This window comes from Symphalangus syndactylus, chromosome 2 (assembly GCF_028878055.3).
Source record: "Symphalangus syndactylus isolate Jambi chromosome 2, NHGRI_mSymSyn1-v2.1_pri, whole genome shotgun sequence".
Classification (NCBI taxonomy): Eukaryota; Metazoa; Chordata; class Mammalia; order Primates; family Hylobatidae; genus Symphalangus; species Symphalangus syndactylus.
The window spans coordinates 110,214,674-110,235,892 of NC_072424.2; the positions used below are offsets into that span (position 1 = coordinate 110,214,674).

Below are 21,219 nucleotides of genomic sequence, written 5' to 3' on the forward strand. Positions count from 1 at the left end.
TAGCTCTTACGTTTAGATCTGTGATCTATTTTAATTATTTTTTGTGTATGGTATGAGGTAAGGGTCTAAATCTCTCTTTTTGCAAGTAAATATTCATTTGCACCAGATTATTTTTTGAAAGGACTATCTTTTGTCCCAAGGAATTGCCTTGGCATCTTTGTTGGAAATAAATTGACCATAAACTTAAGAGTTTGTTTTAGAACTTAAATTCTGTTTCATTGATCTACAGGCCTATTCTTATGCCAATACAACATCATCTTGGTTACTGTAGTTTTGTACTATCTTTGAAATCAGGAATTATAAGTTCTGCAAATTTTTCTTTTTTTCTCAAATTGTTTTAATATTCTGGGTTTTTTTGCATTTCCATATATATATTTTAGGATGAGTTTGGCAATTATTGGCATTCTTCTGCTAGGGAGAATTTGAAGAGAATTTGCCATCTTGATATTGAGTCTTCCAATCCATGAACATGAAATATTCCTCCATATATATATATAGATCTTCTATATACTCTTTCAGCAATGTTTAATATTATAGTTTTCAGTGTATCTATCTTTCACTTTTTTTGTTAAATTTGCTCATAAGTATTTAATTATTTTAATGCCATTGTGAATTGTTTTCTCTTCTTTTCCTTTTTATTTTATTTTATTTTATTTTAAAGTTCCAGGTTACACGTGTAGGATGTGCAGGTTTGTTACATAGCTAAATGTGTTCCATGGTGGTTTGCTGCACCTATCAACCCATCACCTGAGTATTAAGCTCAGCATGCATTAGCTAGTTTTCCTGACCCTTTCGCTCCCACTGCCCCACCTCTGACAGGTCCCAGTGTGTGTTGTTCCCCTCCCTGTATCCACGTGTTCTCATTGTTCAGCTCCCACTTATAAGTGAGAACATGCAGTGTTTGGTTTTGTGTTCCTGCATTAGTTTGCTGAGGATAATGGCTTCTAGCTCCATCCATGTCCCTGCAAAGGGCATGATCTAATTCCTTTCTACGGCTGCATAGTATTCCATAGTGTATATGTACTACCTTTTCTTTATCCAGTCTATCATTGATGGGCATTTGGGTTGATTCTATGCCTTTGCTATTGTGACCAGTACTGCAATAAACATACATGTGCATGTATCTTTATAACAGAATGATTTATATTCCTTTGGGTATATACCCAGTAATGAGATTGCTGAGTCAAATGGTATTTCTAACTCTAGGTCTTTGAGGAATCACCACACTGTCTTCCACAATGGCTGAACTAATTTACATTCCCATTTTGCGAAAGCATTTCTATACCTCCATAGCCTCACCAGCATCTGTTATTTCTTGACTTTTTAATAATCACCATTCTGACTGGCATGGGATGCTATCTTATTGTGGTTTTGTTTTGTATTTCTCTGATCATCAGTGATGTTGAGCTGTTTTTCATATGCTTGTTGATTGCATAAATATCCTCTTTTGAGAAGTGTCTTTTCATGTCCTTTACCCACTTTATAATGAGTTTGGGTTTTTTTTTCTCGTAAATTTGTTTAAGTTCCTTATAGACTCTAGATATTAGACCTTTGTCAGATGGATAGATTGCAAAATTTTTCTCCCATTCTGTAGGTGGTCTGTTTGCTGTGATGATAGTTTCTTTTACTGTGCAAAGCTCTTTAGTTTAATTAGATCCCATTCATCAATTTTGGCTTTTGTTGCAATTGCTTTTGATGATTTCACAATGAAATCTTTGACCATGTCTATGTCCTGAATGGTACTGCCTAAATATTCTTCTGGCATTTTTATAGTTGTGGGGTTTACATTTAAGTCTCTTATCTATCTTGAGTTAGTTTTTGTACAAGGTATAAGGAAGGGGTCCAGTTTCAGTTTTCTGCGCATGACTAGCCAGTTCTCCCGGCATCATTTATTATATAGGGAATCATTCCCCCATTGCTTGTTTTTGTCAGGTTTGTCAAGGATCAAATGGTTGTACATGTGCAGTCTTATCTCTGAGATCTCTCTTCTGTTCGGTTGGTCTATGTGTCTGTTTTGGTACCAGTACCATGCTCTTTTGGTGACTGTAGCCTTGTAGTATAGTTTGAAGTCAGGTAGCATGATTCCTCCAGCTTTGTTCTTTTTGCTTTGGATTGTCTTGGCTATGTGGGCTCTTTTTTGGTTCCATATGAATTTTAAAATAGTTTTTTCTAATTCTGTGAAGAATGTCAATGGTAGTTTCATGGGATAGCAATGAATGTATAAATTGCTTTGGGCAGTATGGCCATTTTCATGATATTGATTTTTCCTATCCATGAGCATGGAATTTTTTTTTATTTGTTTGTGTCCTCCCTGGTGTCCTGAGCAGTAGCTCTTCTCGAAGAGGTCCTTCACTCCCCTCTTTAGCTGTATTTTTAGGTATTTTATTCTCGTTGTAGCAATTGTGAAGGGGAGTTCATTCATGATTTGGCTCTCTGCTTGTTTGCTGTTGGTGTATAGGAATTTTTGTGATTTTTGCACATTGATTTTGTATCCTGAGACTTCACTGAAGTTGTTTATCAGCTTAAGAAGCTTTTGGGCTGTATTTCTCTTGCCTGATTGCCCTGGCCAGACTTTCCAATACTATGTTGAATAGGAATGGTGAGAGAGACCATCCTTGTCTTGTGCTGGTTGTCAAAGAAAATGTGTCCAGCTTTTGCCCATTCAGTATTCAGTATGATGTTGGCTGTGGGTTTGTCATATATGGCTCTTATTATTTTGAGGTATGTTCCTTCAATACCTAGTTTATTGAGCGTTTTTAACATGAAGTAATGTTAAATTTTATCAAAGGCCTTTTCTGCATCTATTGAGATAATCATGTGGTTTTTGTCTTTAGTTCTGTTTATGTGATGAATTACATTTATTGATTTGCATATGTTAAACCATCCTTGCATCCCAGGGATGAAGCCAACTTGATCATGGTGAATAAGCTTTTTGATGTGCTGCTGAATTCGGTTTGCCAGTATTTTATCGAGGATTTTTGCATCGATGTTCATCTGGCCTATTGGCCTGAAGTTTTCTTTTTTTGTTATGCCTCTTCCAGTTTTGGTATCAGGATAATGCTGGAATCATAAAGTGGGTTGGGGGGAGTACTTTCTTTTCAATTGTTTGGAATAGTTTTGGAAGAAATGGTACCAGCTCCTCATTGTGCTTCTGGTAGAATTCAGTTGTAAATCTGTCTGGTCCTGGGCTTTTTTCGTTTGTTTGTTTGGTAGGCTATTTATTACTGCATCAATTTCAGAACTCATTATTGGTTTATTCAGGGATTTGACTTCTTCCTGGTTCAGTCTTGGGAGGTTGTATGTGTCCAGGAGTTTATCGATTTCTTCTAGATTTTCTAGTTTATTTGCATAGAGGTGTTTATAGTATTCTCTGATGGTTGTTTGTATTTCTGTGGGATCAGCGGTGATATCCCCTTTATCATTTTTTATTGTGCCTATTTCATTCTTCTCTCTTTTATTCTTTATTAGTCTATCTAGCAGTCTATTTTATTAATTTTTTCAAAAAACCACCTCCTGGATTCATTGATTTTTTTAAGGATTTTTCATGTCTCTATCTCCTTCAGTTGCACTCTGATTTTGATTTTATTTCTTGTCTTCTGCTAGCTTTGGGATATATTTGCTCCTGGTTTTCTAGTTCTTTTAGTTGTGATGTTAGGATGTTGATTTGAGATCTTTTTAGCTTTTTGATGTAGGCACTTAGTGCTATAAATTTCCCTCTTAACACTGTTTTAGCTGCATCCCAGAGATTCTGGTATGTTGTCTCTTAGTTCTCATTGATTTCAAAGAATGTCCTGATTTCTGCCTTAGTTTCATTATTTACCCAGGAATTACCCAGGATCAGGTTGTTCAATTTTCATGTAGTTGTGTGGTTTTGAGTGAGTTTCTTAATCTTGAGTTCTAATTTGATTGAGCTGTGATGTGAGAGACTGTTATGATTTCAGTTCTTTTGTGTTTGCCAAGGAGTGTTTTACTTCCAATTATGTAATCAATTTTGGAGTAAGTGCCATGTGGCACTGAGATAATTGTATAATCTGTTGTTTTGGGGTGGAAAGTTCCATAGATATGTACCAAGTCCACTTGATCTGGAGCTGAATTCAAGTCCTGAATATCTTTGTTAATTTTTTATCTCAATTATCTAATATTGGCAGTATAGTGTTAAAATTTCCCACTATTATTGTGTGGGAGTCTAAGAGACCTCTTTGTAGGTCTCTAAAAGCTTGTTTGATGAATCTGGGTGCTCCTGTATTGGGTGTGTGTATATTTAGGACAGTTGAATTGAACCCTTTACCATTATGTAATGCCCTACTTTGTCTTTTTTGATCTTTGATGGTTTAAAGTATTTTTTTCAGAAACTAGGATTGCAATCTCTGCCTTTTTTCCTGCTTTCCATTTTCTTGGTAAATTTTCCTCCATCCCTTTATTTTGAGCCTATGTGTGCCTTTGCAGGTGAGATGGGTCTCTTGGACTATAGCACACCAATGGGTCTTAACTTTTTATCCAGCTTGACATTCTGTGTCTTTTAATTGGGGCATTTAGCCCATTTACATTTAATGTTAATATTGTTATAAGTGAATTTGATTCCATCATCATGATGCTCACTGGTTATTTTGCAGATCTTTTAATGTAATTGCTTCATAGCAACTGGTCTGTGTACTTCAGTGTTTTTTTGTAGTGGCTTGTAATGGCTTTTCCTTCAGGAGTTCTTGCAAGGCAGGCCTGGTGGTGACGAATTCCGTCAGCATTTGCTTGTCTGAAAAAGATGTTATTTTTGCTTTGCTTATGAAGCTTAGTTTGGCTGGATATGAAATTCTGGGTTGGAAATTATTTTCTTTAAGAATGTTGAATATTGGCCCCCAGTCTTTTCTAGCTTGTAGGGTTTCTGCTGAAAGGTCTGCTGTTAGTCTGATGGGTCTCCCTTTGTAGGTGACCTGGCCTTTCTTTCTGTCTGCCCTTAATATTTTTTTCCTTATTTCAACCTTGGAGAATGTGATGATTATGTATCTTGTGGTTGATCTTCTTGTGGAGCATCTTATTGGGGTTCTCTGGATTTCCTGAATTTGAATGTTGGCCTGTCTTGCTAGGTTGGGGAAAGTCTCCTGTATGATATCCTGAAGTGTATTTTCCAGTTTGGTTCCATTCTCCCTGTCTCTTTCAGGTACCCCAATTAGTTGTAGTTTCAGTCTTTTTACATAATCTCATAGTTCTTGGAGGTTTTGTTTGTTCCTTTTTATTCTTTTTTCTCTAACCTTGTCTGCCTGTCTTATTTCAGCAAGACAGTCTTCAGGCTCTGAGATTCTGTCCTCCACTTGGTCTATTCAGCTATTGATGCTTGTGGTTGCATTGCGAGGTTCTTGTGTTGTGTTTTTCAGCTCCATCAGGTCATTTATATTCCTCTCTAAACTTGTTATTCTGGGTAACAACTCCTGTAATATTTTATCATGGTTCTTAGCTTCTTTGCATTGGGTTAGAACATACTCCTTTAGCTCAGCAAAGTTGGTTATTACTATTACCCACCTTCTGAAGCCTACTTGAGTCAATTCATCCATCTCAGCCTCAGCTCAGTTCTGTGCCTTTGCTGGGGAGGTGTTGCAATCATTTGGAAGAGAAGAGGCACTCCTACTTTTTGAATTTTCAGCGTTTTTGCATTGATTCTTTCTCATCTTCATGGGTTCTCTGAGGCTGCTGACCTTTGGATAGCATTTTTATGGGGTCTTTTTTGTTGATGTTGTCGTTGCTTTCTGTTTTTCTTTTAATAATCAGGCCCCTCTTCCGTCGGGCTGCTGTGGTTTGCAGGGGGTCCACTCCAGAGCCTATTTGCCTGGGTGTCTCCTGCACCTGGAAGTGTCACCAGTGGGGGCTGCAGAACAGCAAAGATGGCTGCTGGCTCCTTCCTCTGGGAGTTGTGTCCTTGAGGGGCACGTAGCTGATTCTGGCAGGAACACTCTGTATGAGGTGTCTGATGACCCCTGTTGGGAGATCTCATCCAGTCAGGAGCCACGGGATCAGAGGCCTGCTTAAAGAAGCAGTCCAGCTGCCCCTTGGTGGAGCAGGTTCACTGCGCTAGGGAGAATCCTTCATCTGTACTGCCAACAGGCAGGAAAGACTATGTCCCCTGAACTGTGGAGACTACAGCCTCCCCTCCTGCCAGGGGCTTCTTCCCAGGGAAATCAGAGTTCTGTCTGTAAACCCCTGGCTAGAGTTGCTGAAATTCCTGCAGGGAGGCCCTGCCTAGTGATGAGGGATGGGTCTGGGTCCCACCTAAAGCAGCAGGCTGACCAGGATCTGCCACAGCTGCTGTGCTGCACCATGGGAAATTCCTCCCGGTCCAGACCACCCAGTCTCCTTGCACTGTCAGGGGAAAGCAGCCAACTGGAGCTGCAGTGATGGTGGCCACCCCTCCCATGGGAATTTGGTCACCTTTGGCAGTCTCCAGCCTGCTACCGCTGGCTGAAATCTGAGCAGGTTACACAGCTCTGTGCTTGAAACCCAAGACGCTGGTGGTGTGGGCTCACAAGGTGATCTCCTGATCCATGAGATGCACAGATCTGTGGAAAAAGCATGGTTTCCTAGGCAGGGTAGCAGAATCACTCACTGCCTCCTTTGGCTGGGGGTGGGAATTCCCCTTATTCCATGAGGCTCCCAGGTAGGCCATCACTTCACCCTATTTTTCCTTGCTCTATGTGGGTCCACCAACTGCCTAGTCAGATCCGGTGAGATAACCTGGATACCTCAGTTGATGGAGTAGGATTCACTCGTCATTTTTATACTTCTCGGTGGGAACCACAGACTGGAGCTGCTTCTATCGGCCATCTTTTCCCCTCCTCTCTTTTTCTTTTTTTTTTTCTTTTCTTTTCTTTTCCTTTTCTTTTCTCTTCTTCCTTCCTTCCTTCTTCCTTCCTTATTTTTTTTTTTTTTTTGTCAGAATCTCCTCTCTTGCCCCAGCTGGAGTTCAGTGGCACAATCATAGCTCACAGCAGCCTTGAACTCCTGGGTTCAAGTGATCCTCCCACCTCAGCGTTCTACTGGTATGCATCACACCCAACTAATTTTTTTATTATTACTTTTTGTAAAGACAGGGTCTCACTATGTTGCCCAGGCTGGTCTTGAACTCCTTGGCTCAAGCAATCCTCCTGCATCAGCCTCCCAAAATGTTGGGATTACAGACGTAAGCCATTGTGCCTGGCCTGAAATTGTTTTCTTAAATTTTCAGATTGTTGCTAATATAATAAAAATAAAAATAAATATTGATCTTGTAGCCATCCTTGCTGAACTTGTTTATTAGTTCTAAATTTTTTATTTTTGGAATATTTGAGGTTTTCTAAATATAGGATCATGCCATCTGTGAATAAATACAACTTTCCTTTTCCAATCTCAATGCCTTTTATTTTTTGCCAGAACCTCCCATACAATGTTGAAAAAAAGTAACCAGGATGAAAATTCTTGCCTTGTTTCTGAAATTAGGGAAGAAACATTCAGCCTTTCATAATTGAGTATGATATTAGCTGCCCTTTAGAAAGGTGAGGAAGTTTCCTTCTATTTCTTATTTGTTGAGATTTTTTTTTATCATAAATGGGTATTGGTTTTGTCATATCCTATTCTGCATTTACTGAAATGTTCATATGATATTTTGTCCAGATTTATGGGGGGGAGATTTATTTAATTCCTCGCTCTGACATACTACAAGAGGACATTTCAATGAAATTATAACCTTGGTGATTATATTACTTATTCTTAGTTTGTGGTTGGTATTGTTATTTCTTTTTGAATCTGCCTGATCATTTTTATGTGTTTATTTCATTTTTAATTCTTTCACTATTTTATCAAAAGTTACGCTGCATTCTTATTTTAACAATTCTTTAATTCAAATTTCTGGGTGTTCAATTCTGTGACTTCTTGTTCCCGTCTACTCTCATGTATAATGCTTTCTTTTCTTGTATGCTTTATAGTTTAGTAGTGTATTCTCATGTTTGCTAAGCCTATACTACATAGGAATCATGGAGGGCATGGCTTGAAGAGAGAATTTATAATTGTTTCTGCCAGGCACCTCAAGGCTACCCAACTCAGGACCTTGTTCTGTGAATTTTTTAGTATGGGGTTCTTGGATTTTGCAGGAAGTGTAAATCCAAATTTGAAGCTGTGTGAAGATCTGGCTGTGGCTACAAATTCTTAGGGAATATTTTCCCTCCCAAAACCCAGGCCAATATAGATGACACTTCTTATTGTTTTCTTTTCTTGGTGGGCAAACTTTTCTAGTTCTTCTTTTGCAATGGATGTAGCACTTTCAGACTTTCTATTATATTGTTAGTTCTTTATTCCAAATCTTTGTCTCTCTGGGTCTAAGCCTTAGTTATTAGTAACTGCTGTGGTTAGAAGACTATGCCTTACTCGCAGGAAGACGGACATTGCCAAATCTTTTGGGGGTAACTATTAATTGAGTGCTGCTTAGTACTAAGATTTTTAGCTTCTTCTACCTGTTTTTCTTCATTTCTTGAGTGTATAACTGTGTTTATGTGGCAGTGTTGCATCTGGTTTCCAAGATGACCTACAATGACCTTTATTTCCTGGTACTCACATACTCGTGTAGTCTCCTGGAATCATGGTGGACTCCTGTGAGCATTAGGATAATGCAGAAATGACAGTGTGTTTTCCAAAGTTAGGTCAGAAAAGCATGGCAGTTTCCATCTTGGCTTCCCTCATGGATAACTTGCTGTAAGGGAAACGAGCCTTATGTGTTAGGGACACCCAAGCAGCCTGTGGTGAGGCCAACATGGTGAGACCCATATAGGGATGAATTGAGGCTTCTGTCAATAACCAACATCAGTTATACAACTATGTGAGCAAGCTTCCTTGGCAGTAGATCCCAGCTATGCTACTCCTGACTTCCTGACCCACGAAAACTGTGAGAGATAATGAATGTTCATTGTTATTTAAAGCTATTATTAATTAAGGACTTTTATTATACAACAACAGTGATATAATACAAGCGGCATTTATTATATGGTATCCAGCATTTAATGGTGTTTCCAAAGAGAGTGTTCACAATTTTTTAGTCTACCATATTCTTAGAAACAGAAGTATGGCCAAGAAATAAGCACATCAAGTATTCTCCAGCCTCAAGTTTTTTTCACTAGCTAGTACCTTCTCTGGCCACCCTATCTAAAATTTCAAGTCTTTTTTTTTTTTTTCATACTTTCTATTCTCCTTCCCTTGTTTTTTTCCTCTGCCTTACTACTTATCACTGTTTGAACATACTAATCACTTCATTTAGGTTAATTGTCTGTATTCCAACTACAACACTATACTCTATAAGGGCAAGGATTTTGGTCTGATTACTTCACTGCCTCATCCCATGACACAAGAACAATACCTGGCAAATAGTTAAGTGTCCAATAAATATTTGTGGAATTAGCAAAGGAGTAGACGAAATTTTAGCCTGAGCCTCAATCAGATTATCCTGATAAAACCTTCCCTTATTATACTCTGCTATGCCCCCAAAGCTTTCATGACTCTCAATAGCATTAAGTGTGAGGCCCCAATCCTCCAGATTCAGGGTGCAGTGTGCCATGCCCTCCCTCCCATTTATTTCTACTTCTCTTAATGTCTAGACAACTCAGTTGGCTTTTAATCACTAAAAATTTTTGACTAGTCGAATTCCCCAAGTTTCCCATTTTTCTAGACAGAATTTGCTTTAACTCAAGTTTGATATCTCTTCTTTGCTTCTTCAATTTTATTTAGATAGAGTACCAGTCCATATTGAAACTAACCCTTTCTAGATATCTAAATGGAAAAAAAACAAGGTAAATTTCACAACTGCATTACTTACCTGGGTTCAACATTTCCTCCATCACCTCATCTAATTTTTTAACTTAAACAGTGTGGATGTTGGTCCTCTCATAATATTCTATTTTAAAAATTAGATATATATGCAATGTAACATTGGAAAACTTCAGAAGCAAAAATTAATACAAGCTTTTTAAGAATTGTACTCTTCTTTAGCCAAAAATAGTCTTTTGATGTTAGTTTAATTCTGCAAAAGCAGTATGTTCATTGGTTATTCTTCACTAGAAAGAAAGGTATGTTTGCTATTATAAATATGAAAGTGGAGAAGAATGCTAGTTTCCAAATAACAAGAATGTGATCTTATTAGAACTATCCCTTCCTCTTCTCTTACAGATTTTTGTTGTGCCAACACAATACTAATCAAAGCATGGCCATTTATTGTATCAAAGGAATACAAAGGAATAGTTAATTTAAACAATATTGCCCTTAGAAATACTACTAGGAGGGCCGGGTGTGGTGGCTCACGCCTGTAATCCCAGCACTTTGGGAAGCCGAGGCGGGCAGATCACAGGGTCAGGAGATTGAGCCCATCCTGGCTAACACGGTGAAACGCTGTCTTTACCAAAAATACAAAAAATTAGCCGGGCGTGGTGGGCTCCTGTAGTCCCAGCTACTCGGGAGGCTGAGGCAGGAGAATGGCGTGAACCCGGGAGGCGGAGCTTGCAGTGAGCTGAGATCGCACCACTGCACTCCAGCTTGGGCGACAGAGCGAGACTCCATCTCAAAAAAAAAAAAAAAAAAAAAAAAAAGTACTACTAGGAAATACTTACTTGGACAGAGTATGGAGGAGGAGGTTATTTCTGGTTCCTAGAACATATGGATGTTTTAAATATGCCATAAGACTATCATTTGGCTGACTAAAGTCAGATCTCCACACGGCAACTGAACCCCGCCAGTTACACAGAAAATGCTTGGTGCTTTGAGATGAATTCAGCTGTCAGGGTGGCAGAGCAATGAAACATTCAAAAATCACTTGAAATCCATGGTCTACTTACCAAAATTGAATACATTTGTAGTTTTCCAGGATGTTTTTCATAATACAGAAAATTTAAGAAGAAAACATGTACCAATTTTTACAGTGTATTCTAATGATGAGGCCACTACTATTGTTATTTTCAAGTTAAATAGAACAGTTAATAGTTTTTACAATTCACAATTACATGTGAAAATACTAAATTCTCCTTTCTTTGAGATAGACATATGTTGTTTTATTGAGACCAACTCTGAAATGAGTTTAGAGTCTGCAATTCACTAGGGAGAAAGTTTTTCAGGGTGTGTACAGGGGCAAACAGCAGCGTGTATGTGAACCTACTTGGAGGCAGGGAAGAAGCACAGATGAGCCTGCCTTTCATCCGTCCTGCAGCCCTGAGACGGAGCTGGCAAGCTTGTATCTTCTCAGCACATGGAACCCATATTGTTGAGTTTGTAAAAACCTAAGTACATGTAATTTTCTTGGAAAAAAGTTTCCGAGGACACCTGTGCCTGCATATGCTATTCCAGTAGGTATTCAGGCTATTGTCTTCTAGGAAATCTGAATTACATTAATTTAATAGTAATTAATGCAAGAATGTATATACAGATAATAGAGTAATAAGCAGTTGTTTTGAGGTCACAGGGACAACAGCCACTGAGAAGACAAAGAAACTCAGGTCCCAGTGGAAGGTGAGGAGAAGACTGTGCTAACCTTTAGAGAATCCCTAAACTTGAGTGAGGAACATGAATTTGAGCTGATTCTCTTTATTTATATACACCATTGGAGATAGTAAAGTTGTGGAAGGGGTAGAGTATTGCAGTGAAAAGGGAGAGTCTACAAGACAAGACCAGAGACAAGTAGGACCCCGTGCCCTTACATGCAAATAACTGAGTATTTATCCCTCTGGGCCCCTGCTTCCTCCACACAGAAGCCTGAGAGGAATTCAATATGTTAATTTCTTAGGATATCTTTTGACATATAGGATAAAACAGTTAGTTTCCTACTCCAAGGGATGGTAGCTCCATATACCTACTCATATTGCATCCAACATATCTTCACTCCTAGCTCTATCTCCTAAACTGTGGGTCCTGGAATATGAGTGCCTGAGACACTATATGCATTATACACACTCCGCTGCCATCTCCAAATGGAAAAAATAAATGTGTATTGCCTGCCTACATATTACTCACTCAATAAATATTTTTTGAATGTAAAGAGTGAAGGGTAAAAATATAAACAAGGGACTCAGTCCCTAACTGAACAACCTCATTCTGCTATGAATTTTTTAAATTTATTTTTATGGACACATAGTAATTGCACATATTTATGGGGTACAGTGTGAGGTTTCAACACATGCATACATTGTATAATGATCAAACCATGTTAATTAGCATATCCATCACCAATTTATTGTTTCTTTGTTGCAAGAACACTAAAAAAAATCCTCCTAGCTATTTGAGATATAAAATACATTATTGTTAGCCATGGTACTCCTACTGTGCAATAGGGTATCAGAACTTATTCCCCCTATCTAACTGTAACATTGCACTCATTGACCAATCTGTCTTCATCTCCCCTCTCCCCCTTCTCCCAGTCTCTGGTAACCACTATTCTACTCAACTTCCATGAGATCAAATTTTTTTAGGTTCTACATACAAGTGAGATGATACAGTATTTGTCTATCTGTGCCTGGCTTATCTCACCTAACAATGTCCTCCAGGCTCATCCATGTTGTCACAAATGACAGGATTCCATCCTTTTTATGGCTGAATAGTATTCCATTGTGTATATATACCAGATTTCCTTTATCCATTCATTTGGTGATGGGCATTTAGGTTGATTCCATATCTTTGCTTGTTTGGAATTTTTTTAAATTCTGAAGTCACACATCTATATCCATAATATATCTTGTACACAAGATTTAATACCCTATTTTACATTAGAAATTCAATAGATTAACTGGGTAAAATATTTTTATGTGTTTCCTTTCTTTGTGTATTCTGGCTATAAATTCAAAATTTGTTACTCTATTGATAAATTGTTTCCCAATTGTGAACCTATCAAGTGTTCACCTTTTTGTTTTAAAATCATTTTTAAGTGGGGAAATGTTTTGAACTTAAGTGTAATGCAAATGAGAGTTAAGATTGTTGTCTGCTTTGGACCTGTGGCTTCATTCAGCATGTTTATAGTTATTGAACTTTTGGGAAAATATAATTGAAGAGAAGTAATATGAACATAGAATACAGTTTACTTAAGTCTTTACAGACCTCTTTAAACTCATTAAAAACAATCTATAGTGAATTTTCTTAAATGTAAACAATGTTGATTTTCAAATGTCAAAAGTTGCTCACTCAATCATATTCTTTCTTCAGATGGAGCCAAATGGTGTAGTCATCACCATTGTACAATATAATTTTAAGCAAAATCTGAGGCTGCAAACAGAAAATGTCTCTTTATTTCTATTCTTCCTTAAAATTTAAGTGTCAAGAGGTTTAGAAAGCAAATTTGGTGTTTCCTAATATTTTCTTCTTTGTAGTCCCTATTCTAGATATTCAATGTCTCTTCATTCTGTCATTTACTGGTTTAAAATATGCTTTTCAATATTTAGATATGTTATTTGCTGGACTAGTTGATTGTATTTTTTTCTGTGAAATTATATATATATATATACACACATATCTCCATTTTTTTTCCTGTATTCAATTGAATCAAATTAGATATCAAGTAATGTAAGTGAGATACAAAAAAATTTAAGACATTTAAGTATTTTGCTTAGGAATAATCAAGTATGTATGCCATTCAACGTTTCAAGTTCTGCTTTAGAGAAAAATCATGGCATTATAGTTGAAATTAAAATGTGTATTAATTATGTATTAGGTTTACTCCATTCATCCTCCATGGGGTTGATTCTTTGAACATAAATATGAACATAAGTATGTTTAAAAATGATAATACTACAAATACCCTCAAAACGATAAACCAGTTAAAACAAGTTTTCTGATACACTAATGCTAAGATTATAAATGAATCTCCATAAGCATGGCTAGACATACCCAGAGTCATGTACCTCCACAGGAGCCAGAAAGCATACCTCAAAAGGGTTAATACAAAGGTGGGCCTGCCTGACACACAACAGGCTGGCGAACTACATCACCAGTCGGGTGTCTGGATTGAAAGAAGAGTCAATTTACTCACTGAAGCTTTCTATTGAACCAATAACCTGTTAAATTCCTGGGAGACTCCCTATTGAAGCTGAGAAGAGAAAGCATCTTTATCTCTGCTAAACACACTGCAATCTTCTCTCAAGTGGGACAGCATATTCCACAGAAGAAATTTCAGTTTTGAAGTAAAGGGAGCCAAGGGCTACTTCCAGGTCAATGTGTTTGATTCACTTTTTAAAGCTGTTGTCTTCTTATTATTACCATTATTATTTAAGAGATGATAAACTCATTTGACCCATAATGCCAGTTGATATGGTTTGGCTGTGTCCCCACCCAAATCTTGGCTTGAATCATAGCTCCCATAATTGCCACGTCTGTAGGAGGGACCCAAGGGATGTAATTGAATCATGGTGGCAGTTTCCCCTGTACTGTTCTCATGGTAGTGAATGAGTCTCATGAGAGCTGATGGTTTTACAAGGGGTTTCCCCTTTCACTTGGCTCATTCTCTCTTGCCTACCACCATGTAAGACATGACTTTGCTCCTCCTTTACCTTCCACCATGATTGTGAGGCCTCCCCAGCCATGTGGAACTGTGAGTCCATTAAACTTCTTTTTCTTTATACATTACCCAGTCTCGGGTATGTCTTTATTAGCAGCATGAGAACAGACTAATATACCAACCAAGCACCAAGACATAAGGAGGATGTCATAAGAGAGCACATGTTCACGCAGGAATGTTCACAAGATGTGTAGATGGGAGAGCACAAGTCATGGGACCCAGGTGAGTCCCCTTCATCCCTGGGGCAGGGGAGTATTGGATCTGCTTACCCTCAGTCACAGACTAGGATGCCCAAAAATATTTTGGGGGCAAGAGACAAATCACAATTCATCTAATCTTCTGTTATCAAGTAAAGTGCTTTTCTAAATATATTAATAGATGGAGATGAGAAAATCAAATCTCTAATCATTTAGTTTCTGGAGTCCTGGGCCAACTTTTGGTGAAAGTGAAAACAAATTGTGCCCATATTGTGCACCAGTCTGCATTTGAATTTGAAAGGTGTATATTAGAGCACCCCTACTATATAAATATGTACTTCCATACCCAGATATATGGTATTAATCTTGATTTTTCATGCTGATTTTTATTTTTATCTTCCCAGAACATAGTGGATACATGCAGAAAATCAATGCCAAATTTTTCCCTTATTTTTTGTTTGTTTTAATAGAAAAGTTAACTGATGATGATTTTTCATAGAGAGACTTTAAAAGGCAGGCCAATTTGGAATTTGTAAAATATAATTGACAGTCTCTTTCAAATAAATACTATTGTTGGATGAATGATTCAATCAAGAAATAAGAAACATGCCCTTTTCTGGAGGTTATGCAAATCTTTTTAGTATTTTGGTAAATTAAAATAAAAAGATAACTTTAACATATAATTTATTTGCTTGTTTTTGTTTTTCTATAATGAATTGGGGCAGGGTGCCACAAATACAGGTCAAGAGGAAGAGACCACAACCATATGTCATGAGAGGATTGTGACATAGAGAATGGTGATATTTTGGCAGGGAAGTCATTAGTGAATGTTACTGATCCTCTCCAATTCCTCATGCCTCTTCCAAAGGTAAGTGACCAGAGGACAAATGTGGGGAATGTTTGAGAAACATAGGGTATGGGGTCTAGTTGCTGAACTGCAGAACTACACCAGAATGCTTCTTAATAGTATTTTTTTTTTAAGTCAAGCAGTGCTGTAAAGCACATGGAAAAGCAGAAGTATAAAAGTTTGAAGTCCTAGGTTCCTAATGATCGTGGGCCTTAGATGGCAAACCTGAGGTGCAAAACCAGGGAGGGATGCAGAGCCAGGGAGGCAAGAGCCAGCCGAAGCACTAGTAATGCAGGAGGAAGGGAGGGGGGCAAAGCCTGGCAAAGAGAGAATATGATAGGGTAGCACAGTTCTGTCTGTGAAATTTTCTGGGAAGTTTGGCAAAATAAGATCCCTGGACCATAAACACAGGGATTTCTGATGCTGTAGGTTTCCTATGATATCAGGAATATGTTTTGTTTTTTTTTTTTTCTGCAACTCTGCCTCCCGCGTTCAAGGGATTCTCTTGCCTCAGCCTCCTGAGTAGCTGCAGCACCACGCCCAGCTAATTTTTGTATTTTTAGTAGAGAAGGGGCTTTACCATGTAGCCCAGGCTGGTCTTGAATTCCTGACCTCAGGTGATCCACCCGCCTCGGCCTCCCAGAGTGCTGGGACTACAAGTGTGAGCCACCACACCCGGCCAGAAACCTGCATTTTAACAAGCACAAGAGATTACTTCAACTGAGGTCTACCAACCGTCTCAAGAAACCCTAGCTTAAGGGATCAGAGGCAATATGGCCTTGGTCTTCTGGCAACAAGGTGTACACTTAAATATTTGTTCAAGGAGTGGGAAAAGTTTCTGTCCTAGTCCTTATGCATGATCGATTTCTATCTTTTGTGAGGTGTGTGGGTCCAGACTCCTATGAAGCTGACACCATTTGCACTTAGTTGTAGCTCTGATCATTTTTCACCATCTGAGGTAATAACCCAGGGAGTAGAAACTCCGGGCAGCATGGCAAGCCAGGAAGAAGACCAGGAGTCAGAGAGCAGTCTTCTCAGGAAGCTCTACTCCTTCTTCCAGAACATACAACTACATAACTTACATTGTTGTAAGCAAAGGAGCACACCATTTTGCATATATTTTATTTATACCATGTCTTTAACATTATTTCATAATTTTATGAAATCTTTATATTTGCATAATATGCACTTAAGTACATTCAAAAATTTCAACAACTATACCACAATGTTGAGCATAACTTCTAACTTTTTTCTATGACATATGTTTGCAATTAAGATATTTAATGATATAGCATTTTTTCTTGTTTCCTGGAGTAAATACCCACAAGTCCCAGGACACAGGTTGGGACACTGGTCAAATGTCATATATGTTTTTAGTTGCATTGCTAAATTGTGATAGTTGTTTCAGAAAAATGCAGCATAACCTTTTTTTCAAGATGATTCCATTTATAGTTAAAAAGGAGTGTCACAAAATCATCTTTAGAAGACAGTGGTTCCTAAGTCTAGGAATCCATTTTCAAAGCTTCTGTGACATTACACCAGATTGCTCAAGCTATTTTTCAAGCATCTGGGATAGGGTGGAGGAAACTAATATCATTCCATCTGGACCTGCACATTTTATTAATTCACTTGGTTGTTAGAAATGTTTTTTTATGGCTGGATGCAGTGGCTCATGCCTGTACTTCCAGCACTTTAGGAGGTTGAGGTGGGCAAATCCCTTGAGCCCAGGAGTTTGAGATCAGACTTGGCAACATGGCAAAACCCCATCTCTACAAAAAATACAAAAATTAGCTGAGTGTGGTGCTGCATGCCTGTAGTTCTAGCTACTCAGGAGGATGAGATGGGAGGATCACTTGAGCCCTGGAGGTTGAGGCTGCAGTAAGCCATGATTCCATCACTGTAGTCCAGCTTGGGTGACAGAAGGAGACCCTGTCTCAAAAAAAAAAATTATGTTTTTTATGTCTTGTGGAAAGGATAGAAATAGATAAGATTGGTCAGATCAGCTATGGGTGTCCTTCACACTTTATTTCAATTATTTATTTAGTTAGTTAGTTAGTTATTTGAGATGAGGTTTTGCTCTGTTGCCCAGGCTGGAGTACACTGGTGCAATCATGGTTTACTGCAGCCTCAATCTCCTGGGCTTAGGTGATCCTCCCATCTTGGCCTCCCAAGTCGCTGGGACTACAGGTGTGCCCCACCACACTTGGATAATTTTTTGCATCTTCTGTAGAGACAGGGTTTCATCATGTTGTCCAGGCTGTTCTCAAACTCCTGGGCTCAAGCAATCTGCCCACCTTAGCCTCCCTAAGTGTTAGGATTACAGGTGTGAGCCGCTGCACCCGGCCCATCACACTAGATAACTGCATCTTTGCTAAAACTTTTTGTGTGTTTTGTGAAGACAAGTGCCTTTGTGACACAGCTCTATAGCATCTGCATTTATACTCAGGGACTACACTCAGCTAGCTCCTTGCTAATGCACAGTTTGACCAAAGTTCCCTGTCATATTGTATATAAAATCTCCCATTTGACACTTCTGTGGCCTCTGGGATTTTCCCATGTTTTGTGGAGACTGATTTCTAGAGTTCTCCAACAAGATGCCCTTATAGGAGAAGAAATGTTTTTGGCCTAGGGAAACATGTTTAAAAAGGTAACAGAAAAGTAGTAGAGCTGCAGTTTAATATAGACATTGATTTATCTTAATGCCAAGGTAAGTCTTAAAGGGAAATTAAGGTAGTCAGGCTCATTCAAGATTATTAAGGCTAGAATGGCCACTGAGGGGGGAAAAAAATAAAATTGATTCGTTAGGAGATTTTAAGAATAAAACAAAAGAAATGTTTTGAAAGATGAATGTCTCAGTCCATTTATGCTGCTATAAAAAATACCTAAGACTGGGTAATTTATGAAGAACAGAAACTTATTTCTCACCATCTGGAGGCTAGAAACTCCATGATTAAGGTGCCAACAGGTTTGGTGTCTGGAAAGGGTCTGGTCTTTGCTTCCAAGATGGTGCCTTGTTTCTGGATCCTCCAGAAGGGAAGAGCACTGTGTCCTTACATGGTGGAAGGGTTGCAAAGTCAAGAGAGCCCCCCTTCAGTCTAAGTCCTTTTATAAAGGTGCTAATTCCATGTATGAATGACCAAGCTCCCAAAAGCCACCTCCTAAAGATCATACCTTTTAATATTTGTGCACTGGGGATTACGTTTCAACATGAATTTCGGAGGAGAGATCATCATTCAAACCATAGCAATGGAGATGTAGACCACAGTAAAGGCTGTAGCTGCCACACAGGATGTGATCCAAGTGGGCTAATTTTTGTGAAACACATTAATGATCACCAGAATGGGCAGCATTTATGATCCTTACAAAGGCATGAGGGCAGAACAGCATAGTGATTGAAAACATGAACCTTCAGAGCCAGACTGCCTGAGTTTAAAACTTAGCCATACTTTAGTTAGCTGTGTGACCATGGATCAATTAATCTTTCTTAGCTTTGGTTTGCAATTTGTAAAATAATGATTATAATAATAACTACTTCCCAGGGTTGTTATGAAAATTAAATAAGGCAAGGCATAAAAAGTCCTTAGCATGAAGATTGGCCTCTAGCAAGCATGGTGTGAATGTCAGTCATTAAAGATGATAAGTATCATAATGGTAATTGGTAGTAATTGCCATAAATAGCACAGGACCAGTAACTATAATCAAGAAAAAGTTAAATGTAAAGCAAAATATGAACAAGAGTTAATTTCCATACCTTCTCCCTAAACCCCAAACCTTCAGTAAAATTTAATTTCACACAATAGTAGCTGGGCACTGAACAATAATGAGAAGAGGCTGTGTTCAGGTTTTGAAGAAAAGTAAACCAGAGAGAACCTGGGGCATTCAGCAGGGGTAAGGAAAAGGCAACAAAACCAATAAGCAATTAAGCGTGGAAGAAGAATCCAGAGTAAGAGGTAATAACCACTCTACCAGCGTCCTCCTGGGGAATTGTTGGGACAATTGGAGGAAATGCTAGATTCTCAAAACTACCTAGGATAGGGACTCAAGCTATTTTATTCAGATGCTATAGTAAAAGGTGGTTCCAATGTCCTGGGAACTTAGGAAGATTTGAGTTATGCATATATAGATATGGATGTGTATGTCTATATGGAAAAAAATTATTGAATGATGTAAACCAAACTGTTAAATAATATTTATTGGAGAGCAGGATAACTGAAAGCTTTCAGTTTTCTACTTTCTATGTTTAAAATAAGTACGGACTATCTTTATAAACATGAAAACATGAAATATAAAAATCAATGAAGACATTTTTATGATCATGATGTTTATGAATGTAAAAATAATAACCCAGTGATAGCTGATGGTGTTGTTTATAAGGTATAAACTTTGTCATTCTCACTCCGCTAGCTGGTCAATAGGAGCATGGAAGCATCCATCATCCCTGCCACATGTTCTAGAAGACTCCTGTGAGAAACAGAGTAATAGCACCTCCTCATTAGCCACTAGAGTTTGGCAATTGCAGAAGGAGGAACATAGAGCTGGGCATTTCTTGGTTTGGAGGGAACCAGGTGATTCTCAGTAGAAGTGTCTCTTCCCTGGAGAATTCTTACTGTGAAGGCAATTCAGAATATGCCATCCAATGATCTTCAAAATTCCACCAACAGCAGTTTCTGGTTACTTTTACCTTAAATTTGATAGATTAATAGCCCCAGTTTGTCAACTCACAAAATGTCAGGCCCTTCCTTTGTATATCTGTCTGGAATTCCCAGGTAACAGAATGTGTGTTGCCTTCAATGAGCCAGCTCATTAGTCCCTTTGCAACAGCAGATGCCCTGACCTCAAAAAAGCCATCTACACCTGCATCTCTAGCACATGCCCATAGGCATGATAGGGGACCCACAGGGTCTTAGTGACTTCGGTGTCATCTCCTGGGTGTCTACTTTCTCACCACAGCTGCCTTCAGGTGCCTGAACTTTAGAAGGTGCTGTTTTAACTAAACTAAGATACGCCCATGACCATGCTGTTGGGGCCTGGCCTGTGCTGCCCTAGGGCACCTTTCATGCACTCACTGCAGCTCTTTTCTGAGATCCTTTCTGCAATATGCCTCCTGATCGCTAGTGTTGACTGTTCTCTCTGCCAGTTGGAAAAGTTGTCTCCTCCCTGTGTCTAGTCCTTTCGAAAGGAAGTTACCACAGCAGAGAAGCAGACTCAGTGGCAATTCTTTCTGCTCCTCCCTTTCCATCCAAGGGCAGCCTCACGTTGTAAAACAAACCACCAAACCACTGTTCTCTCCTTATGCTCAAGCACTGTTGATGAGTCTAATATTCAGTTCAATTACGACTAGGGATTTTTCTCAAAGGGCCCTGTTGTCCCTCCCTGCTATCTGTCTTCCTTCAGTTCTACACTCTCCATCCCTCTCACCGTACACAACCTGGCCATTGGCATATCTCCTTGTAACTAAATCCAAACTCTGAACTGACTGCAAGGTTTTTTGTAGGGATGGCATGCTAATGAGTGCATGTGGCTAATTGCCTTCTAACATTCTGTGACAGGGAAGCTTTGAGGTTCTGCTTGGCAATGTATACAAGACACCCTCCAGAGGGATGGCAGCTGTGGTAATGTCACAGGAAAGGGGTCCTGATCCA

At 38.7% G+C, this 21,219-nt stretch overlaps 1 long non-coding RNA gene across 2 annotated transcripts in view; it reads left to right on the plus strand.

Moving 5' to 3' along the window:
* The window catches only part of LOC134733283 (uncharacterized), a 47,386-nt gene that overhangs the window by 17,281 nt on the left and 8,886 nt on the right, over positions 1 to 21,219 (plus strand). For both annotated transcript variants that reach the window (XR_010116771.1, XR_010116770.1), the window contains exons 2-3: positions 14,607 to 14,755; positions 15,456 to 15,598. This is a non-coding gene — a long non-coding RNA (uncharacterized lncRNA). The remainder of the gene's footprint in view (positions 1 to 14,606; positions 14,756 to 15,455; positions 15,599 to 21,219) is intronic.